This window comes from Choristoneura fumiferana, chromosome 5 (genome assembly GCF_025370935.1).
Source record: "Choristoneura fumiferana chromosome 5, NRCan_CFum_1, whole genome shotgun sequence".
NCBI classification, from domain to species: Eukaryota; Metazoa; Arthropoda; class Insecta; order Lepidoptera; family Tortricidae; genus Choristoneura; species Choristoneura fumiferana.
Window position 1 is genome coordinate 6,182,649 of NC_133476.1, and position 23,214 is coordinate 6,205,862.

The 23,214-nt window shown below is 37.0% G+C and overlaps 1 protein-coding gene across 1 annotated transcript in view; it reads left to right on the forward strand.

Annotated features, from left to right (window-relative positions):
• Positions 1-348: 348 nt before the first annotated feature.
• The window catches only part of LOC141428003 (uncharacterized), a 235,181-nt gene continuing 212,315 nt past the window's right edge, over positions 349-23,214 (forward strand). Inside the window, exon 1 of the mRNA XM_074087657.1 lies at positions 349-565. The gene's annotated coding sequence lies outside the window, so the exon portion shown is untranslated. The remainder of the gene's footprint in view (positions 566-23,214) is intronic.

Consider the following 23,214-nt stretch of genomic DNA (forward strand, 5'->3'; position numbering starts at 1 on the left):
GTAAATGAGCTGAAATGAAGCCCTATTATTCCTTGTTGGAATTATATTGCGGCTCACTGAAAAGATACTGAATAATGATGACTAGCATTAACATTAGACTCCGGTTTCAGGACGAAGACGATACAATCAAAATAAAACGATGTGAGGTGATCCCACACATTTATTGTTGACTGTAAATTGTCTGTTAAAATAGCTGTTATGTGAGCAATGGTTTGAAATGTCACAAGGGTGCAAATTTCATACTAAACGAACAGAGGCTTTGCGCGGGTTATGGTACCAGGGGTGTGGGGGTGGGCGGGGGAGGACGCGGGAGGCAGGGCGCAGAGTCAAGCACGCGACTGTGGCGGGCGAACGCCGCGCGATCCCTCTCCGGCGACAACGTAACTCCTCACTGAAAAACCGGTAAACTATCCAAACAGTGACAAAAATCTGTGTGAAATAATGCTCGTTACTTAGTTCTGTGCATCCTCGCGTCAGTCGCCTGTTGCGTCGCTCCCGCCTTACCCTCTTGCGACTTCATATAACTTCCAAGGCCGCGCCTTTGTGGCCTCATCGATAATTTTGGGTGAGCACTTCTCCTTTTTATTATACTTTTTAATATTTCAATTGATATTCATTCGCGTGAGTGGGTTAAGGAATTTTGTGATGAGCCAGAAGTCTGGTAATCCAACTTTGGCGTATTAAAATACCGCCGGCGCGGTAAAATTTTCCTGAACAAAGTTCGGGAAAACGGAACATATTTCGCCAACCGTTTAGACATGGATAGTAATAAAGGGCGATGGTTATTTTAGAGTGTAATCAATGGAGGAGAATATCAAACCGAATGGCCGGAGCGCACCGTAACGGTCTCCCAACACGGTCGTAATGGGAGTAAATTTATGAATTTAATCAACAGTGCTTTCACATGCAGAGGTGTCTAAATATGTACTGTGAAGGTTGATGTGATAAAATTTCTATAACATTTTAGTTTCATAAGGAAATTATTAGGTACCTAAGATGAGGATACAGAATTGAATTTGAATGTTGACCAATATAACTATAGAAGCTAACCTGATTTAGTTCAGTCATTTTAAATTGATACCAATTTCAAAAGAAAAATTAATTTAAAATATTTTGGATAATTTAAGAAATTGACATAACCTAGGATCTTGAGATAGGATAAAGATCGGCTTGTGCTAAGTGTAGTCATCGATGGTTGGATGTGAAAGTTTTTATAACTGATTTTAAATATTATACTCGTAAATACGAACTTATATGCTATAGGTAATACATGGATTTTTAGGGACTTAATGCGTGTATGTAAACTCATTATTGTTAATAGATATTGAAAATAAAAGTACGCAAAAACTGAAAAAAGTAAAAAGACGAACTTATTCCTAATAAGGGATCTCTTCCAGCGAATCTAATTGAGAGATGAAAATTTACAAATATAGGCAAATAGTCAAAATTAAGTGCGGTAAAAAGAAAACAATACTACCTCAAAAAAAAAGATAAATAAATATGTAATGTAAAATTATATAATGTAATAAACAAAAAATAAAAGTTATAAAACATGACAAAAAAGCAGAAACAGGCCAGGCCTCAGGTGTCAGTGCCAAGTCACAATTTCTTCAGCCTTTTCCTGAATACGGCCATAGATGGAGATTCCTTGGGAGAAGGGTTTTTCATTCCCCAGCTTGACAAAATGGATAGTAGTAAAAGATTTAGTATAAGAACGCGAGCTGTTAGGCGCGAAGGCAAGCGTAAGATTGGATCACGATCACAAATGGAGCCCGCTACCAGTGGCCAATAGTGGCCATGTAACTAAATCTTCAGAAAAGTAAAAAGGAGAAGCAGGGTAATACTGGACATTAAAAAACAGGCATGGGGTATGAAAGTCTCTGCGACGATGAGTTGGAATTGGGAAACATGATTATACTTACGCAGGTAATGAATGTACCTATGCAAATATTCTGCAAACGCATTAGTCTGTCAAATAACTCCTTCCTCAGACCAAGAAAAGCAATATCACCATATTTAAGGAGAGGGAAGAGTAGCAAACGAGTGAGAGTTAGTTTAGTTTGAAAGAGAAAGAAGTTCTGCAGACGTCTCAAGGAGTGAATTGGTGGAAAAAGCTTACGACTCGGTTATAATGAGTAGTCCATGAAGGTTCTTTAATTTTCGCCGAAAGTATTTTTTCCAAATGATTTTCCCAACTGTTTTATATGGACGAACGATTTTTTGAAACTGTAAACTGCTTCAGGATTTTTATAAAATGAATCTAACCTGACAGTTCTTCAGGATAGTCCTGAAATATATCCTACTATAATAGTTTACAATTTCAGAAAAAAATCGTTCGTTCATAGAACCACTAGGAACATTAATCATTTAGGAAAAACATGTTCGGCGAAAAACCAGGATCCCGTCCAAGAAAGATCCATCATAATACCCAAATTTTCAACAGTATCTGATATACCTAGTGCCATCCAAGACGACGCGTGATTTTGTCAAAATTAGACATTAATGACATTGTAATAAGAATCACGACACGCGTCATCGTGAATGACTACTTAGAACGAGATTACTCCTACAAAATATATTTTTGAGTATTACCACTTCCAACAGTCTCAATAAAACACTGCCAATAATTATAGCGTACGTCTTCCCGGAGCGTTACAAATTAGGGATCTTGAAAAAACGAGCCTACCTAAAAGGGTCGGCAACGCACCTGTGATCCCCCTCGTGTTGCGGGTGTCCATGAGCGACGGTGATCGCTCTCCATCAGGTGACCCGTCTGCTCGTTTGCCCCCTCTTATATATATAATAACTTGCAGGCCAAACTAAACCATTGATGGCATTCAGGTGACTGTTTCTTACCGATGAATTAAAACTTTGTGGTGGATTTTAAACAAATGATGGCATTCTTATCACATTCAGCGATTATTCAAAAGACCTAATCTAGTTAACTTACTTTTATTGCCGCATCCGAGCCGTGTCCGGGACTGGTGGACGAGATTAAAAAAGGAAATTTACATAATATTACAATAACTTGGTATCCTTTCCTTTGTTTTTAATGAGATAATAAAAGAATATGTGCAAGGTACCTAATGGTAAGCCACATCAGTTTTTTTTACCATAACCCATTTCCATAATGTCACTTATAACTATTTCATTTGTTATAAACAACGTTAGCCATAAAATTTACGAAGCCGTTTTTAAAATGGTATCTGAATCTGATGCAACGTGTTGTGATTGATATACCGGGTGTGGCCTGTAATATGAGTAAATAATTAAAACATAGATCATACTCCTCAAACTGATCAACATTTTTATTACACTTTTAAGTTTATTCGAAGAAACACAATGTAAAGCAAAATGCTTGATGTTTGTACCGTGACAGGCGACATCAGTTGTGTTCTAGGACTTCTAGGACGGCGTGCATTGATAACAGTATTTAATTTGTATGAAAAAGGGAAAATCTAAAGACTACATTATTTTTAAAATCCGCTGTGCTAATGTTGTTTAGTTTGGCGAGGACGATCTATGTTTAAATTGTTTGCTCGTATTAAAGGTCATACCCGGTATATTTAACTTGAAGGAAACATTAAATAGATCAAATGAAGTTAATTTCTCCAGGACACTACTGGCTTAACTCTTACTGTTTGAAAAATAATCAAGATTTAAGATAATTAACTAAGCTAAGTTAAACAGTGCAAGTAAAAGGTTTTTAATTTATGACACTTTCTTAAAATTCTGTAACTAAAGTGATTTAAATTTATACATGTTTAGCAAAAGAAGGAACCCTAAAAAAGTGTTTTGACAAAGTGGAGGTTCGGTTCACATCGCTTAATTTTTAGCGCGTTAATGATATTAAGTTTTGAAGTAAACCATTAGTTAACTGCGTGAGTTGCGATTTTAAACAAGGCCTCTCTTTGTATTCCCGTTTTGTTTTTGTAATAACATGATGTAACGATAATATTGACTTAATTAACGTAACATAGTTTAAGTATTTCTTTGTTACGCTTTGAGGTTTAAAGTACCTACTCAACCTATCCTGACGACGTTTAGTACGGAATAGTATAAAACCTTGAGAAAAACATAGGGTAATTTTTATCCCAGAAGTTTTTATTGTTCCCGCGGTAGCACGATGAACAAATTTCTACGCAGACGAAGTCCCGGGTAACAGCTAGTTTGTAAGAAAACAATTTTCAACAGAAGCTTTTTTCTTGACTATACTTTTTTGTTAACTGTACTTGTATTTTCATCGTAACTACATACGCATACCAAATTCTTAAATCTATTCGATCGCTGGAAGTGTGTCAAATTCAAACGCCAAGAATTGATTAGTTGATAACAGTACGGCGACGAGAAATTTACCACGAGCTTTACGGTGCAGGAAAACATCGTGAGGAAACCTGCACAAACCTGCGAAGATTTTCAATGGTGTGTGTGAAGTTCCCAATCCGCACTGGGCCCGCGTGGGAACTACGGCCCAAGCTCTCTCATTCTGAGAGAAGGCCTGTGCCCAGCGGTGGGATGTATACAGGCTGGGATGATGATGACGGAGACAGGTGAAAAAAAATGCTTGTATAACCTAACCGTCACTAACCGATTTAGAAAAGTTGAACCGATTTTCATCAAACATCGCTAACAACCAACGCAAGAAAACTCGCTTTCATGTAACGAAAACCGTATTAAAACCGGTCCATCCGTCTGAGTGTTACGATGCCACAGACAGACATTGGCGTCAAAATTATAACACCCCTCTTTTTGTGTCGGGGGTTAAAAAGTGGTCTATTTCTATCAATCTTTGATTTACTAAGTACTTCTAATGAATCAGTTTTCAAGTCCTCAAGTTTTTTATTCAAACACGCGCATTCTTTCATCTTTACGACCGTGCAACATGAAAGTTTCCTACAAACGATTTGTAAAGCTCTCCTAACAAAGATTTATCGATAGCTATCAATAATCTTAGAACCTTTTCATCAATATAATAGAATATTATAAAGAGGGATGGAATTTCATAAAAGCCTTTTTTATGCTATCAACAAATATTTGCGTAGGTACCGGCAGCGATCAATTTTGGTTAATGGGCTCGAGACTACGTCGCATCGCATGCCTATTTTAAGTTGCCATTTTTTTATTAAACTTAGGCCTACGACTTTAAAAAAACGTTTTATACATATAATTGTTGGGGGAGAAAATCTATATATATAAAAGAAGAAACTGACTGACTGACTGACTGACTGACTTATAGATCAACGCACAGCCCAAACCGCTGGGGCTAGAAACTTGAAATTTGGAATATATATTCCTTAATAGATGTAGACGCGCACTAAGAAAGGATTTTTCGAAATTCCCACGGGATAGGGAAATATCTAATTTTTTTTCGCTTCTCTGTTTGTAGTCGAATCTCCGAAACTATTGAGCCGATTTTAAAAATTCTTTCACCGTTAGTAAGCTACACTATTCTTGATTGACATAGGTTACTTTTTATCCGGGATAATGCAAAATTCCCGCGGGATAGAAATAAATTAATTCAATTTCGGAGCTAATTTAAAAAATTCTTACATATTATGTGATATGACTATCTCCAAATAACAAAGGCTACTTTTTCTTCGGGAAATTACAAAATTCCCATGGGATAGAAAAAACTGAATGCAACTTCGGGGATGATTTTAAAAAATCTTTCACCAATAGAAAGCTACACTATTTCTCATTAGTATAGACTACTCTTCTTCGGGAAAATGCAAAATTCCCGCGGGATAGAAATAAGTGAATTCAACTTCGGGTCTGATTTTAAACGTTCTTTCACCAAAAGTAAGCTACAGTATTCCTGATTGACATAGGATACGTTTTTCCGGGAAAATCAAAAATTCCCGCGGGATAGAAATAAGTAAATTCAACTTTGGCTTTTAAAAAATCTTTCATATGATATAATTGACTATCCTCGATTGACATAGACCACTTTTTTTTCGGAAAATCCAAAATTCCCATGGGATAGAAAAAACTGAATTCAACTTCAGAACTGATTTTAAAAATTCTTCCACTAATATAAAGCTGCACTATTGCTGATTGGTATAATAGATTACTCTTCTTTGGAAAAATGCAAAATTCCCGCAGGATAGGTAGAAGTAAGTAAGACAATCCAAATTCGGAGCTGATTTTAAAAATTGTTTCACTAATAGGTAATCTGCAGTATCTCTGATTGACATAGGCTGCTTTTCTACAGAAGAATGCAAAATTCCCGCAGGATCGACATAAGTTAATTCATCATTGGGGTTGATTTAAAAAGATATTTTACCAATTGGGAGCTACATTATCCCTGATTGGCATACGCTACTTTTCTCCGGGAAAACGTAAAATTCCCGCGGGATAGCAAAAAGTGATTTCAACTTCAGGGTTGATTTATTTATAATTCTATACCTAACTCTACCTTATTAAATATAATGACCCGGATAACTCACGTCTTAAATCGAGTTTAGCTCGACATGACGAGATTCATGTCGAGCTAAACTCGATTTAAGACGTGAGTTATCCGGGTCATTATATTTAATATGAGTGAGTCTCACGGTAGTTTCTAACTCTACCTGTACAGTACCATGACTGGCTGACTGACAGACAACGCATAGCCAAAACTACTGGTGCTAGAGACTTGAAATTGGCATAGATGGACCTAAAGTAATACAGAGGTGCACTAGGGAAAGACTAGCACTTAGAAAATCCCATGGAATAGGAAAATATCTCAACTTTGTTTGTTTTTTTGTTTGTTGGGGGTAATCTCTGAAACTACTGAGCTGATTTTAATAATTCTATTACCAATAGAAAGCTACAATATCCCTGATGGACAGACTTCTTTTTTTTTTAAATGCAAAATTTCCGCAGAATAAAAATAAGTGAATTCTATTTCGGGGCAGATTTTCAAAATTCTTTCTATAATAGAAAGCTACAATATGTCTCTCACCGTCAATTAAGAATATTAAAATAGATCATAACAGTAATTCATGTCCCGCGGGGACTTTACAATTTCTCGAGATACAATCCTATATCGTGTAGGAAGTCGCCGGCAAAAGAAACGCGTAGTATTAACGTTTCAGCGAAACAGGGTTTCAGAGTTGGTACGAATTATGAATGATTAATTAAAGAAAGAAAGAAAGAAAATAATTTATTTATAACAGCAATGACACATAATAAGTAAAAATAACAAAATTACGTATGTAGGTTGATTTTTAAATTCCAAATTGTGCACCATCTGTCTAAAACAACGTCTTACTGTATTTATATTTCATGTAATCCTCCGAAAAAGAAATCCTCGCAGAAAGTAAATGTATGTTAATTGTTACCCCAAATTTAACGCGAGCGAAGCCGCGGGCAAAAGCTAGTTGTTACATAATATCCGTGCAAAATTACAGCTTCCTAGCACTGATAGTCTGAGCAAAGCCGCGGACGGACAGACAGACATGGCGAAACTATAAGGGTTCCATTTTTGCCATTTTGGCTACGGAACCCTAAAAATATTTTAATACCTACAAGCTTTAATGCTGATGGTACCATTTATCGACTGTTCTAAATAAATATTCACTGTTCTTACAATGTCATCCAACATACATATTGTAGGTATTGTTAAAAGTCAATCCGGCTACTGGGAGTAAATAGATCAAGTTTAACTTGTAAGATTTGAAGCAAACAAACAAGTATAAGGTGAAGTGTGAAAAGAGTGAATACAATTTATAAAAAGGGAAATTAGTTACAGGTAGTAGGACCTTGTGCAAGGTCCGCCCGGATTGCTACCACCATCTTGCTCGCTAATCCTGCCGTGAAGCAGCAGTGCTTGCACTGGTGTGTTTCGGCGTGGAGAGTAAGACAGCCGGTGAAATTACTGGCACTTGAGGTATCCCATCTTAGGCCTCTAGGTTGGCAACGCATCTGCAATACCCCTGGTGTTTATGGCGGTGGTGATCTCTTACCATCAGAAGACCCACTTGCTCGTTTGCCATCCAGTCTAATAAAAAAAAACTAAATATATACACATCTAATGTGATACAATTCGATATTATAGCGTGCTATCGTCCAATATAGGTAGGTACTATAGTGAGTATAGAGACTGGGCTATACGGTCCATGTACTGGCCAATAGCACGCTATAGTGCTATTCTAGGAGGTGTGTTCTGCATCCAGCTGTAGAACTAATATAGAGATTATTATAATTATTATTGGCTTGGATGAATGTCAAACCCGGTCATATGCCGGCCGAAATCAGCGTGAATATTTTTGCCAGGGTTAAGTTATTCCAGATTGTAGACAAAAAAAGATCGCATCAGTTTCAATTCAACATCATCTCAATTATTATTATAAAAACGTAAAAAAAATACTTACTAGATTGAAAATAATATTTTGCGGTACTCTATTGCTACGATAGTGCTACGTATGTAGACGATGTCGTAGCCCGTAGCAATCACGTAGCGTTTGTCTACGGAATATATTTTCTACATGGAATTTTTTACACATAATTTGTCTCTGAATTCGATGTTGCGATAAGTTATTTGTTTTCGATGCGCACTTAATGCATGAACTAATTTCAGTAACTAAGGTGTCGTAAAATATATATTTGAATATTCAGTGTCCATAAGACCTCTATGAATTCCGAAATATATTTTATCGATTGGTGTAACTAACACTTTTAATAACCTTGACACGCTTTGATTACAACTTATAACGCTTCAGTTAAAAATTCAACACATTAAAGCTAATTTTTCTAGCTAGTCAATCAATCACACTTAAAATAAAATACCATTTTGTTTACTTTACTTACAACTTTTCTATCTACAACTTAACATTCAGAATATTCGAAACCCTTGGCAACCCTATCACTGACTATTGTTTCATTTATTACATCAGAGACCATCACACTTGTGCCTGACGTCCGCTGTAATTGTCTGCAGGATTTAACATCCTTAATGGCATATTTCGGTGCCTATAATATAGCTGGGCCCCATTTAAAATTCAAATTACCTTGTCGGCAACAATCGTTGCCTACACAATGGTAATGAGATGGAACATTCTCTTTCAGCTTGTAGATATTGTATTGCATTAAAAAACATTTCCGCGTTCTTTCAGTGTCTAATCAGTCGTGGTTTCGTCCAGCTGTCGTAGTTTTTTACAATAACACAATTAGGATTTAGTGACGTTGTATGTCACGTCCCTGCCTATTTATAATTTAAAAGCAAAACGTCAAATGGATTATATAATCAAAGACATACCGGTAAAGGACATACATTTGTCGTAGCACCCGATTGTTCTTGAGAATCTTGTGCGATGGTCTGCGTGTTGCTGCGCCAGTAATGGATGCTCAGCCGACTGGTTCCGAGGCGGTGGGCTAGGTGGCGCTAACGCTGAATCTTAACTACTACACTAGGTACTAGAAAATATCCCTCAACTGATGTAATATTTATGTAGGAATATGAAAGATAATTGATTGAATCGGGCGTTACTTTGTGGAGGTCTATATAGAACAACGTACTATAAACAATTATCTTAGCTTATATTTTGAAAGATTGATGAATGTAGAGGAAGCGAGAGTTGTATGCAAGTGGAAGGATGTAGTCTCTTCCTACTTCGTTGGGAAAGAGGCGTGATTTTATGTATCTAAGTATGTGTATATTTTTAAATTTTAAAACAACTTTTCTCCAAGTGGATTCTTTTCTTAAATTAAGAAATTCATATAATTCTTCTCTTACCTACACTTGTTGTTAGTTAATTAGTTGCAAGTGTAGGTAAGAGAAGAATGTTAAAATGAACCGGTTCTGCAACTCCAAGTTCGTTTGTACAAGGCTTTGACCATTGTTCACAGTTTAAAACGGCCTCGAACAATAAGCCAACATTAGCGTGCCGAGTCGAGACCAAGACACACGCTGCCGCCACGGCATTGTCTTACCCTTGGAAACTTTACACATATGAGCCGGATCAATGCTTTAAAGTTTATTCAAAGAGCCAAATGTTAACCCGACCGAAGCAAAGTTTAAAAGGGTACCTAATTAAATTGAGTCAATAGATTTTTATTATCACTTTTTTAAACGACTGCTGTAAGAAAGTGCTCAACGGGAACTTTATAGTCATCAAGACATCTACTGCTGGCATAGGTCTTTTCTTATATTACGTGGAACGGTACCGCCCTGCTCACATCCATCAGACTTCTGCAACTTTCATTAGGTCAGGTTGTAATCATAATGCTTTAGGATGCTAAACGGAACCCTCTTACTAAGCCTCTACTGTCTTACTGTTTGTCAGCGCTATGTAACTCTTATAGTGTGTAAGTACGATATTCACTTAGTATTTTGTGTAAAAGCCATGTAGAGTCAGCGTTCCCGTGGACACCAATGGTACTTTCGTGGATGCACAATATAAAAGTGTCCAAAAGCTCACATTTTTAGACAAACCAACCTTTTTAACCAGACAAAACACGCGCTCTCGATGGTTGAGGGCGGAGATTTACGTAGTGCTGTGTAGTGCTATGATAACATGCATGATTTTTTATGTTTTTGTTCGCTAAAACTTTTGCCGATGGATTATAAAATTTTAAAAGCGAGTTAGTAATCCTGACAGTTGAAAATCCTATGAGCAATAAAACAACAAAATATTTTTAGCAGGTATATAACATAGTAAGGCATCAGAGTTGAATATAAAATCGCAAAAATAAGAAAAAGTTTATCCCGGATAAAGGAAACTTCCAGTGGAAAAAGTTTTTTCACTCGTGCAAAGGCATGGGCAAAAACTTGTTACTACAAACAGGCTCGTCGCACGATTTTAATATATTTGCTCGTAATACAGTTTACAACACGCTTAGCGTCGCGGACCCTTCTTTAATCATTAATGCCCATTCAAAAAGCAAATATTAACCGTTGCTATACCCAATTCTGGAACATAATCCTTAAGCTGTGACAGCGTAATCCATCACACATTTGCATTTACCCCATTATAAAAGAACAATGTTGCTTTTACGAACAAAACATGAAGAAAAAGGATGTTAGGTTCCTTGCCACTCAAGCGCCGTGAATATTTGACGAAGAAACATGTTCAGCTAGACCAGAACATGTCTACTGGGACTTGGGACGCGGTTACTTTTAGCACTACACCAGGCGCGGTACAGGTTGCAGACACATTCCACTTATTAGTTATAATAAGTTATAAGACGGCAGTACTTTCAGCTTTCAACTGATTGTCGAAAATCTCATAAAATAGAACGATCTTAGCAACAATTGAAGTTAATTGACATCTCTCAGCACGGCTGTTACTCATTCCAAGTAAACAAATTACAGAAAACACTCACAAATAACCATATAATAGTTCATGTGTGTACATATTGCATATCATGCAACGAATAATTCACAAAGACACGTTCCAGATGACGTGTGCACGTGTAGGGTATACACACACATCATGTCATAAAGTCATGTGTCGTACGAACTAATACATTAGCCCTGACAAATGTTATGCGTTGTGTTGGCATTTCTGAGCAGCAAAGCTGATTATGAGATTAGCGCACTTAGTCCATTACGGCGGGAAACTTTCGCAGTTGAACGCACTCTACATAGTCTAACAGTTTGATTTACGGATGCGAGTTACAAAGTGAATCGAGATGCTGGCGTTGTAAAGTTATGATTGAAAATGTTTTAGCTTTTAGTAAGATCAAGTAAGGTCCGTTTAATACGACCTAAGTTAAAGTAAGAAGTGGTTAGTAAGGTGAACGTTGTTGATTACTTTCGTTAATCGTACCTAATGTGTATTTCGGATGTTTTTAAATAGGTATGTAATAGCTGGGCATAAAACATTTTGTTTTGTTTTTGTTTGTTCAGTAATATAAAATATCGCACATAAATGAATAATTTCGATTAATAGGTACAATAACTTGCTCGAGTCGAGTTTCAAGTAGGTATTTGGATTATTCGATATTCACGAATTCACGTACATGTGTGGTTTTTAGTTTGAAACATTTACAATTCATTCCTTTGTATACATAGTAAAATATGATTAAGACAATAAATATAATGAATATTAATGTATATTTTTTTGGTTTTGCCTCATAAAGTGGTTTTAGTTTAGTAACTGATTAAGTCAAGCCAATTAACTTAGGTGTAGTCAGCATCTTAATAGATAGGTATCACAAGGGACTTAAACACGACTATAAGACAGACAGACCCTACTAGTGTAGTGTGGTGGTGGTGATAGATGGGTTTGTGTGATTTGTGTGTGTTCTTACAGTGTGGAGGTGGAGGAACTGCATGAACACGCATATTTTGCATAAGCTTAGCTATCGTAAGGTCGATATCGTCGGTAATAAAAACATTTACAGATTTTTACATATTCTTACGTACAAGTGTTTAATTTAGAAGCACAGAATAAGAAAACATATTTTCATCTCTCATACTCGGACATTGAGGCTAGCAACAGGGAGAAAAACTATACTTTCTTAGCAAGGGAAGAAATAAATTAAAAAGTAAAAAGGCATTGGATGTCAATGGAACACATACGTCTTCAGCCTATACGTCATACACATGGTATAATAATTTATCGAGTTTTTTTCTTAATTAGTTACACTTATTACACATTTTATAATTCTGGTAAAATATTATTAAATTATTTACATTCCTTTCTTATCTGCAGACATATAAATTAGAAAAGTTAAAAAAATCTTAAGAAAAAAAGCAATCGGCAGGTAAATAAACGAAAAAGGTATGTCCACACAGCCTATCTATACAGCTTAACTCCTTAATTCATTTATATAACTTACTATTTTTTCAAATAAATTGACTAAAATAGGTACATATTTTATCTACTGTTTGTCTCTAAACATAACATTGAACATCTAAAATTTTGTTTCATTAATTATTGCTTAACAATATAATAAAGCCAATTGATTTTTTTTTGCGATGACCACACAAATCTTCGACCTATGTTTAAAAAAATGTGACGTTGTCTTTTATGAATTGTACATTTTCTTTCCATTAATTCTTTTTATTTTTTTTATTCAAAACAGGTTTTTTCTTAAACTTACGTATATGTTTTTACTTTCCTTGTAGTCGAAATGAAAAGCAGTGTTGAACTCGGGAAAAACACCAACAGCACCCTCGAAATATGCTCGGGTGCCAAGTAATCTCGTGTCATATTGGTTATTTTCCTCCCTTGTTAAACAATCTACTGTTCTATTCACCACTTAAGAGTCACATACCAATTAGATGTACGCAAAAGTAAGTATGTTTGTTACGCTGTTACGCCTGAAGTACTCAGCCAATCGTGATGAGTTTTGAAATAGGGATAGTTTGAGACCGTGAAAAGAGCGTGGGAAAGTGTTTATCCTTTAAAATCCTGTAGTTATACAATTTTCTGGCATAAAAATTTCCTACGCCTAGCTTACCTGCTGTTGCTGCCTGCGCCTGGCCTATCCTTTACTAAAATATTTCTTTTCTTTACTCATAACGAATCTTCTAATTAGATATGAGAGCCTAATTCTTATTTCATATTCTACTGGTATTTACCTACTACATTAGTCAAGATAAACCCTTCCTGTTTTCTTATTCCATTGCGGCTTACAACTTCAAGGTATCTTGGGCTATGCAGAAAATTAACATATAACCTAGATTTACTCTAAAGCACATGTAGGGCGAGATTGGTAGGAGTGTTGGGAGCGGGTAAATTGGACGATGGCGGCAATCGAGCCGCCTTCCCGCATCACTGCACCGCTCCCTGTTTAGCTAGCACGATGCATAAATATTGTAGTTTTTACTGCATATATAGAAAATAGCGATTAAACTATGTGGCATGGCTACATGGCGATTATACTCGCGTGGCTAGGAAATTGCAGGGCATTGCTTACACGCATTTAACAATCAACTGCAAACTTCACCTATTTAAAACGAGGCACACTCACTAATCAAACGCTAGCTCCGCATCCATCACTACGGGTTCATTAAATATCAAAGCTTAGTTATCAATCACTTGAGCAAATATCCGTTGCTAAACCAAACAAATAATATCTCACGTGTAACATTAGTTTCCTTTGATATAAACCTGAATGAATCAGTTTTTGCTATAATTCTTGAAAACTTTGTAGGTAGTATGTATTTAAATACTTTTGGGAAAAAATTGCAAAATAAAATATTACAGCCATCAAACTAAACTGTGGACGAACGGACGGGCAAAGCGAAATTATAAGGAACTAAAAGAATTTCTTTGCTCACCCGCGACCCTATATAATAGTTAAGTTTATGCAAAATATGCGTGCGTATATTCTTTTAGTTCATTGATATGGACCTCCGCAAAGTAACGCCTGACTCAATGAATTATTTTAAATTATAAGGTTTTCTTGAAGGACTACGTAACTCTAAAAAATGGCAAAAAATCGAATGTCTCGTCTGAAAACCCTCTAAAACATTAGTTACGTTCGAGCGCCCCTTGCCGTACACAATTATATTCATGCTTCCATATTAAATTGCTGTTTTGTTCATGTTCTTTAGAGATTGCGTAGTCGTTACATTTCCGCATTAAGGATTAAAATGTTCCTAAGTTTACAAAGAAATGTTCTTGCCTGGAATTGTTTGCTTTTACGGACTGAGAGAGCACTGAACGGGGAATAAATGGTCTTTTTGAAGCGCAACAATGTCATTAAGCGGCAAATTGCGGCAATTTACGATTATATTCTGTTGGTAACTAACAAGAATGGGTTTTATTTGACTGTGTCGAATACATTTTCTGGAATAAACCTTTTAATGCATTTTGTTCGTGTCAATGTTTTAAAATAACACGCTAGTTTAAATGATCGAAGTTTTGTAAAATAAATTACAAGCATACAAGTAAATAGTTTAGGGTAGCTTAAAAAATACGTGTGCACAATTCCTCTCTAACTGAATTAATACTAATACAGCTAACACAATTAACGTTAACAGTACTCTTTCTTAAATATTTGAATATGTTTCTATTCTGAGTTTCAAGACGATGCAATTAAGCTTTGGCACAAACCATTCTGGCAGGACCACACAAATTTCACTATTGTATTATCAGTATCACCGTCATATTGTCACCGAACTTACATAAGTTCAATTTCAAACATACATAAGTTAAAAATTTCAGCGCAATCGGCTATCAGGAAATGGTGGAAACATTGATTGCTCGAAACCACAACTTACATATCTAATGAACGTGTCTCAAGTTAAATAAAAGCTTCTAAAAATTCTGTTTGATTTACCTAGCTGTCGCACCAAGTTAAATTAAATAGCATCGAGCGACTGAATAACGCGAGTTGGTGGAGCTGGAAACATATGAAGTGGGTTTCAAAAGTCTTTTCGATCAGTCGTTCATGAAATAACATAAAGAACTCTACGCTCCGAACGCCTTGTGTAAACTTGATGTGATGTCATAATAATATTAATATGAAGATTTGCATCAATTTTTTCTTACAACTGTCTATTTTCATTATTTTCGTCATATTTGCCGGAAGACGTCCCTTGGTAGCCATAAGCCTTCTCCAAGGGTTCTCATTATGACTACCAATGTAACCTTCCGGTACGCAGTGCTAATCCAATAAGAGGCGTATATGTTTAAGATGAATTGGTTTACTCGTACAAACAATGTTGCGAAACATGGTCGCGTGGTTATTGATAATTGATTATTTTTTGGCAGCATTATATTTAATGCTCACAGCTCACAGCGGCAGGCAAAAGACTATTGAGATAGCGGGCAGTACGTAGTCGTCGCAGGCGCTTGATAGTTGATTGTTAAAAAATCTACCTACGGTTCAGAAAAACTTCTTTTGAGAAGAAACCGTTGTATGTTACTCAACAAAGTATTATTTTTTTTAAAACAAAACGATATTTGATATTTTGCCTGTAAGTAAATTTTCCACGCTATTGCACGCCTTATTAGCCGCTGCTATCCTCTGTCTGCATCTTCTGTCTGCATCCTCTGTCTGCAGAGCACAGTCACAGTCATTATTATGCCTTAATGTTTAAAATTTAATTATTTACTCTACTGCACAGTCATTACTATTGGATCGTGTTTTGGCGTATGTTTAGGGGTTACAGTAGCTTTAGTAGTAGTTTAATATCATTTTTTGTATTAATTTTAGTACCTTAATGCCGAATTACTTCTTCCTTTCATTAAGTCCTGCAGCCTTACCTTCACATTTGCTTTAAAAGGAATGTTAAGTTCTTCCCGTTGTACTTAGTACGGTAACTAAAGCATTTATAAAACAAAGCGCACAGACTAGAAAGTTCAGTTTACATTAATGTTCATTCCGTACCTAAATGTTGATTTACAGAGCTTGTTTGCACAAAACAAGGATAAATATTGCTTAGTGGCGACAACAGGTAGTTGGTTGTCAGGAACAACGATAATAGCTAAAAGCCGCAACTTTCATGAACCATTCGTCGCTCGGCAGGCAAAAGTACTAAAGCGACACTTCGTCAACTTTACAGGAGAGCGATTTAAAGTTTTTTTTTTACGAAAAAAAATCATAACTTTTTAACCAGACAACCAATTTTGAAATTTCCTGGAATATATGACACATAATTTAATGGACTATAATGAGGTTTTAATAATTCAAAGCAAAATCCACTGGTTTAGGAGATAAGTGTCGCTTTAGTAAATTGTCCCCTAGTCATCGAGCAAATGCAATCAGGCAAAAAGACTAAACGTAAAAATTTACCTCAAACGTCATATTTCAAATTAACTAATGTGATTTTACGTCTCAATAAATTTAGTATGTTTTGACTAACTACACACATTTTTTTCTTATCAAACTGTTCGTAATGCTGATTTACCAAATCGCAAGGGAAAAAATATTCCAAAGTACCTACTGAACAGAAATTATATAAATAATATTAGTTAATTATAATAAATATTAATCATCTATGCTAAAATTTCAATAAGTTAACGTTAACTGTTACTAACACTAGACTTTTGTTAATATTATAAGGTAATTAATCACAAAGGCACCATCTGATTTCTAACTAAATGCACAAAAGGTTTTTTTTCCACTATTATTTTTTTGGGGTATTTTTATTATTATCATGTCCTAGTATTATTGGTACATATACAAAGCATACGCTTAGGTTTAAGGATGAAATAATATGTAAAATACCTTAATTTATTCTGTAGGTAATAACTTTAATTAGCATTTCAACAAAAATTTCAGAACTATTTTTTTCTATGTTATACAAATAAATCATTCATTCAACATTATAGTACTTATTAGTACCTAATAAGTAAGAAACCTGAGTAACAAACTGATGCGTCATGGTTGCTATAGCAACTTTAGATATATTATTGGTCTATATAATGATTAAGAAATATAATGCACTATTGGTATTCTCATGATCTAACTATCCGGTATCATGGACTTGTAATATACCAAACTATTAATATACTAAGGGGCTGTTTCACCATCCATTGATTAGTGTTAACTGGCGGTTAGGTGTGATGCCGTCTCTATTTGTTTTGTTCGAATAGACGGAGACGGCATCACATTTAACCGTCGGTTAACGCTAATCAATGGATGGTGAAACAGCCCCTAACAGTAATATGGTATAATGCCAATGAAACGTCGTGAGACCTTTGCTGAGATTTAAGGACTGCGCTAAGTGAGACATGGCCGTCTTCAAAATTGACCACCTAGACTGAGAAAAGCTGGCGGAAAAATGCACTGATTGGCGCAGACGTGTGTTGGAGGGCCGCAAGTATTGCGATGAAGGCTTGCCTGGCTCAATGCACTTGTTGACAAGAGACAGAAACGACACCAAGGCCGTTCTGCACCAACATCCACAGACTTCGCTTGTCAGAGATGTGGACGGACATGTCGCTCTCGCATCGGTCTAGTCAGCCACCAAAGACGTTGTGCACAGGCAACACGCCAAAATTCGCCATTAACAGACGCGTAGGCCTGATTGATGGTATAATGTATGTGATATAACCTATGTTCGATATAACGTTCAGTGGGTATAATGAATGACTGGTATTTATGCCAAATATCTTTTATATCTAGTGAAAGTATATCTAAAGTTGTTATACTGGTCATAACACACCCTGATGGCCATTCGGTTCCACCATGGAGCCGCAGCTGCATTTATGAGGCACACAAACATCGCAGCCCAGGCGGAGAGCTACTGCCACCCGCAATGAGTCGTTGTCCAAGAGTGTTCCCAAATAAGGAACAGGCAACGCCTATAACCACGTTCCCGCTTTGACTTTTGATGCCGACTTCAGCCTGGCCAAACCCACCCCTAGCCCCCCTCGTCATCCCAAACTCATTGTATCTGCGGAGCCCCGTGCAGTGACGCCAGTCTCATTCGCCTCGCCAGTGCATCATCCACATACGAAATGGTATTGGTAACCTTTATGAGATTTAAAAATTTAAGAGATAAGGCCACCAACTTCATGTGCCGATCCGAGGAACGCTGGCAAGCCCACATCCGCGGCACGCCGCAAACCGAGACCACCGTTACATATGGGCAAGGACGCTTGGACCCATTGCTCATCCGCAAGGAACACGTTCAGTACAGTCTCCTTTGTATCTCTCAACGTGATGTCAAAAGAAAAAGTTTTACCCGAACACAACCGATTGGAGTGGTTTTCAAAATATTAGTTACTTTTGGAACTGCGAAACACATTCGTAACAGAGTCAAGATGAGATGGGTATTAATACTCTTCAAAGGTTCCTGGGCGAGCAAAATAGACGCTTCCTGGTCTCTAGTGCACTAGAAATGGCCTCTTGGAAAATAGAAGAACCCAAGAGGGTAAAGGTCTCGTGTAAAAGCCCTTGAGACCAGGAAGAAAGACCTTAAAGAAGTTAAAGAAGGAGAACAGGCGGGTCAGCAGCAGTAAACCTGTCCCATATTCGCCTTCAGTCCTATACCTCTCAAGGGGGGGGGGGGATAAGGAAAGCCAAGTCCTGCTTTATGACCTTAGGCTCCTTAGGTGCCATCATCTAAATACCAAATATTAAGAGGTGATTTTCGAGACGACAGTGCTTCATGAATAACAAGACTGAAGGTAAGCGGTCCAAGCTGATCTCCCTGCTGCGCACCGACCTGCGAAATAATTTGAGAATCGCCGTAGACAAGGTTAGAAGGAGAATGATAGACCTGGTGTAAAAAAGGTACAGGGTGGGAATGTATTTTTCCACTTCGCCCAACAGAACATCCCTCTCGCCAGTATTGGACGCGTTCTTGAGATCCTACTTCAAGACGACACAGTCTGGATTTCCGGGTTCCGTGACGAAAGTGCGTGTTGTGGATCGTACCTCACACCCCTCAGTGTGCCAAAACCCAGCTGAAAATGAGCTGGTCGAATTACGTCTAAGCCCACGGGTGACCCATTATGGAATGACCCTAGTGCTCGCACCACATCCTTCAAGTTTACCGGCAAGGCTTGAATGGATCGATCCGGCTCCCGAGGGAAATTTAACGTGCGGGACGCGGGAGGATGCTTCGTACGCAAGAACAAGCGTCTCAAGACCGGAGGTGCTACCGAGTCATCTGATATTAGCACGCGAACGGCCCCCCACACACCGGCCTCATATACTTTGGACTCGATAGTCTTAAGGACAAAATGCGACCTGGAGGAAGCCTGCTCGTCACTATTCAACCAAGTCCCATGTTCAAGTTTGGTCTCAGTTTGCGGCGTGTGGAGAATGTGGGCTTGCCAGTCTTGCTCGCATCAGCACATGGAGTTATTATAGTGGCCTTGTCTCTTAAAATTAAAAATTCTCATTAAGATGGGGTTACCATTCCGTTTGTGCATGGTGCACTGGCGAGGTGGACGGTTCGACACCTAATAGCGTCGCTGCCTCGGACTTCGCTGATATAACGAGTTTGGGATGACGTGGGGGCTAGAGACGCTCCTGGCACTTGTGGGTGGGTGTGCCGCTAGGGTGGATTTAGCCAGGCTGAAGTCGGTATCAAAAATCAAAGCGGGAGCGTGGTTATGGGCTTTGCTTGCTCCTTATTTGGGAATACTTCTGGACAACGACTCATTGTGGGTGGCAGTAGCTCTCTTCCTGGGCTGCGATGTTTGTGTGCCTCATAAATGCATCTGCGGCTCCATGGTGGAAGCAAATGGCCATCAGGGCTTAAGATGATCGGTATAACAAATAACACATAATTTCACAATATTATGCTATAAGTATTTAGTAGTATAATGTGTAGATGTAATTTAGTTTTCTTTATGAAATCGTTGTAGTTGCAATTCTTACCTAACCTAGTTTTCAGGCAGTTTCGTTTCTTGATAGGGTCGCATTTCTAACCTAACCTACTTTTTTGGCATAACACATTTATTGTTATAATAGTATTACGTATTCCAGATTATACCAATAATTCATTATACCCACTGAAAGTTATATCGACCAATAATATATCTAAAGTTGTTATACCTTGCCACTGATACGCAGCCTGGCCATTTCACGCGTTGAGTTCTTGTCGGTATTCAGGAAAATTTCCGCGCCACTACGCTCTCTTTGACATACTAAAGAGGGCTTTAATATCCGCCAACATCCTCTGCGTTCTGGAGCCTCCGGTCCTCTGTCGAACCGACAGCAAAAGGCCAGATGGCTTAACTTTAGTGCCATGGCAGAACGGGAAGTGTTTGCTGTCGGACGTTACGTGCGTTAGTACTTTCGCCGCCTCGCACCTCAGCTGAACAGTCCGCGGCAATTCGCGGTGGATTTTGCGGTCAAAAAACGGGAGAATTATTCGGCACTGAGTAACTATTATTTTGTTCCTCTTGCGTTTGAGGCTATTGTTTACATTCGGGAAGTGGGACGTCGAATTACGCAAAGGGGGTCTCACGCTCACTCCCGCGCGGATTCGTACCCTGGTGCAAAGATTGTCTATCGCCATTCAACGTGGTAATGCGGCCAGTTTGATGGCTACCTTTGCGCCAGGGACAACTCGAGGGGGCCTTCTGGACTAAACTTAAGCTATTTATGTAACATTAATAAAAACAAATTAAAACTTTACTTACTCTAAATTTCAAATACTTAGGGCCGAACATCATCTTTATTCGGTGCAAACAGAACCGTAGCGATCAAATTATAATTACAAAATTTTAAAATAGATTTACTATTGAGGTTGACTGGTAGAGATCCCTTAAAGGGATAAGTCCGCCTTTGTACAAGTATCTCAAAGTTTGTCAATGTGTTGTTTCTTTTTCTTTTGTACAATAAAGAGTTTACATACATACATTCTATTTTCTTTTATTCTTTGCAACATAAAAAGAACTTTAAGTTTTAAGGAATAATAATCATTATAATTTTATAATAAAGCATAAATCTTAAGAAAATATGATGTTTCTATATACCAAACATCGAATTGCAATGATATTTTACTACGTATATATACTAAACGCTTTTTTAATACACGATAAAGGTCAAGAGTAATGACAAATTTCACCAAATATATAATATTTCGTGAAGTTTTTTTGCTAATCCTACTTGAATGTATGCTTTTGTATATGATAAAATGGCTAAAATGCCAAACGTATGTTTTAGTTTTTAAGAACAAATAGCTAACTTCTTATAAATGAATTCTTATCAATACAACCAAACGACTAAAGGTGTATAAAACTTCAACTCGGGGAGGGCACAATTACTAAAGTGACAAAGGTATTTTCTTTTTTTTTTGCACAAAATACTAAACGTCCAACATTTGTAAACTAGAAAAATGGCAAAAGACTGAACGACAGTAAATCGAAAAATGGCAAAAAGGTAACAGTACTAAAATGAAAATAATGAAAGTGACGCTGCATTAAGTGATTTGCTTCCCAAATTTAAGCGTTTTTTGAAAGACTAAAGCGCCAAAAAAAAGTTAAATTTTGCTCCAATCACTTTGAAACCTAGACAGTTTGATGCAGAAAAAATCGCTGATTCTGGTGATATACATAACTCATTTTAGCCTAAAGTGTCGCTTTAGTACTTTTGCCTGCCGAGCGACGATATAATACATTCGAATCGTTTTATGTTATAGCAAGAAAATATCGCAATATTCAGAGGTCATTAGGTACCTTACATTCTTACTTAGAGAGGATATTATAGGTTGTAGATAGTGATTTTGATGAAACGTCGCTTTAGTTTTTTTACTATTAAGCAAAATATATGTTTGAAATTTTATACAAATAGAAATAAAAATGTTTATTCCCACTTCGCAAATTACATACAACACAAAATAAACAAGTATAAAGTAAGTATTAATATTAAGTAGGTATTGGCGAAATTGCGAAGCGGTCTCAGCTCAGCATAATATGTAGTGCTGGCCGTAGAGGCCAACGCTGGTCTTCCGCTGTGACCGCTTGGCGACTTCACGGAAGGCGACAAAAGTTCACAAAAAATATATCAAAAAAGAAAAACGAAAGTAATAACATTTTGATTCTCATATGAAGTTTTTTTTTATTTATAAACAAAAAACTAATATATACATTAATTAACAGAAATAAATAAAAATAGAACTAAATCTAACTTACTTTAATCCTGAAAATCTATATTTACAAATGTAACAAATACAAGCATTTTTCCCGTAGGTATATTTTTGAACATTTCGTAAAACAGTTTTTTTAGTTAGCTTGTAGTGTGTCCCATTGCCTCCCCTTTATTCTGCCACTCATCTTTGATAACATTCAATTAGTGGACCGTTTTTAGACATACTGGCAAGATGTGGCCAAAACAGACGTACTTCTGATAAAGAAAAAACAAATAAGATTAGTTTCATTAAATAAACGCAACCGTTGATAACGTGTTCTACAACAAATAATCTCGACAACATTAAAAACATCGTTCACCATTTTATTCCCTAAACCCTTCGAGTATAAAAACAAATCAATGCATTCAATTCAACGGTATGTTTTATATTTTCTTTTCGATACAAGCGTACCCTTTGGCCTAAATAATGGCATCCGACCCTTGCTTTCGATCTAATAAAATCAAATGATGAACCCTTCAATTAACCTCGCCCTGTAAAGTATACTTCTTTATGTTATAGGTAACTATGGGTCGCAAATTACCGACCGGGACGGATTTTAACGTCCATTAGACGGCGTTGAATAATGTAATCAATTCAACCGCGTTAGTACTACCGTGTTGGAAATTTTGGAATAAGGTGATCTTGGTTACATTAATAATAACTTTTATCTCTTGTCTATCGACAAGAGATAAAAGTATTATCATGTGTTACTTGTATGTCCCGTAAGTAATACGACCAAC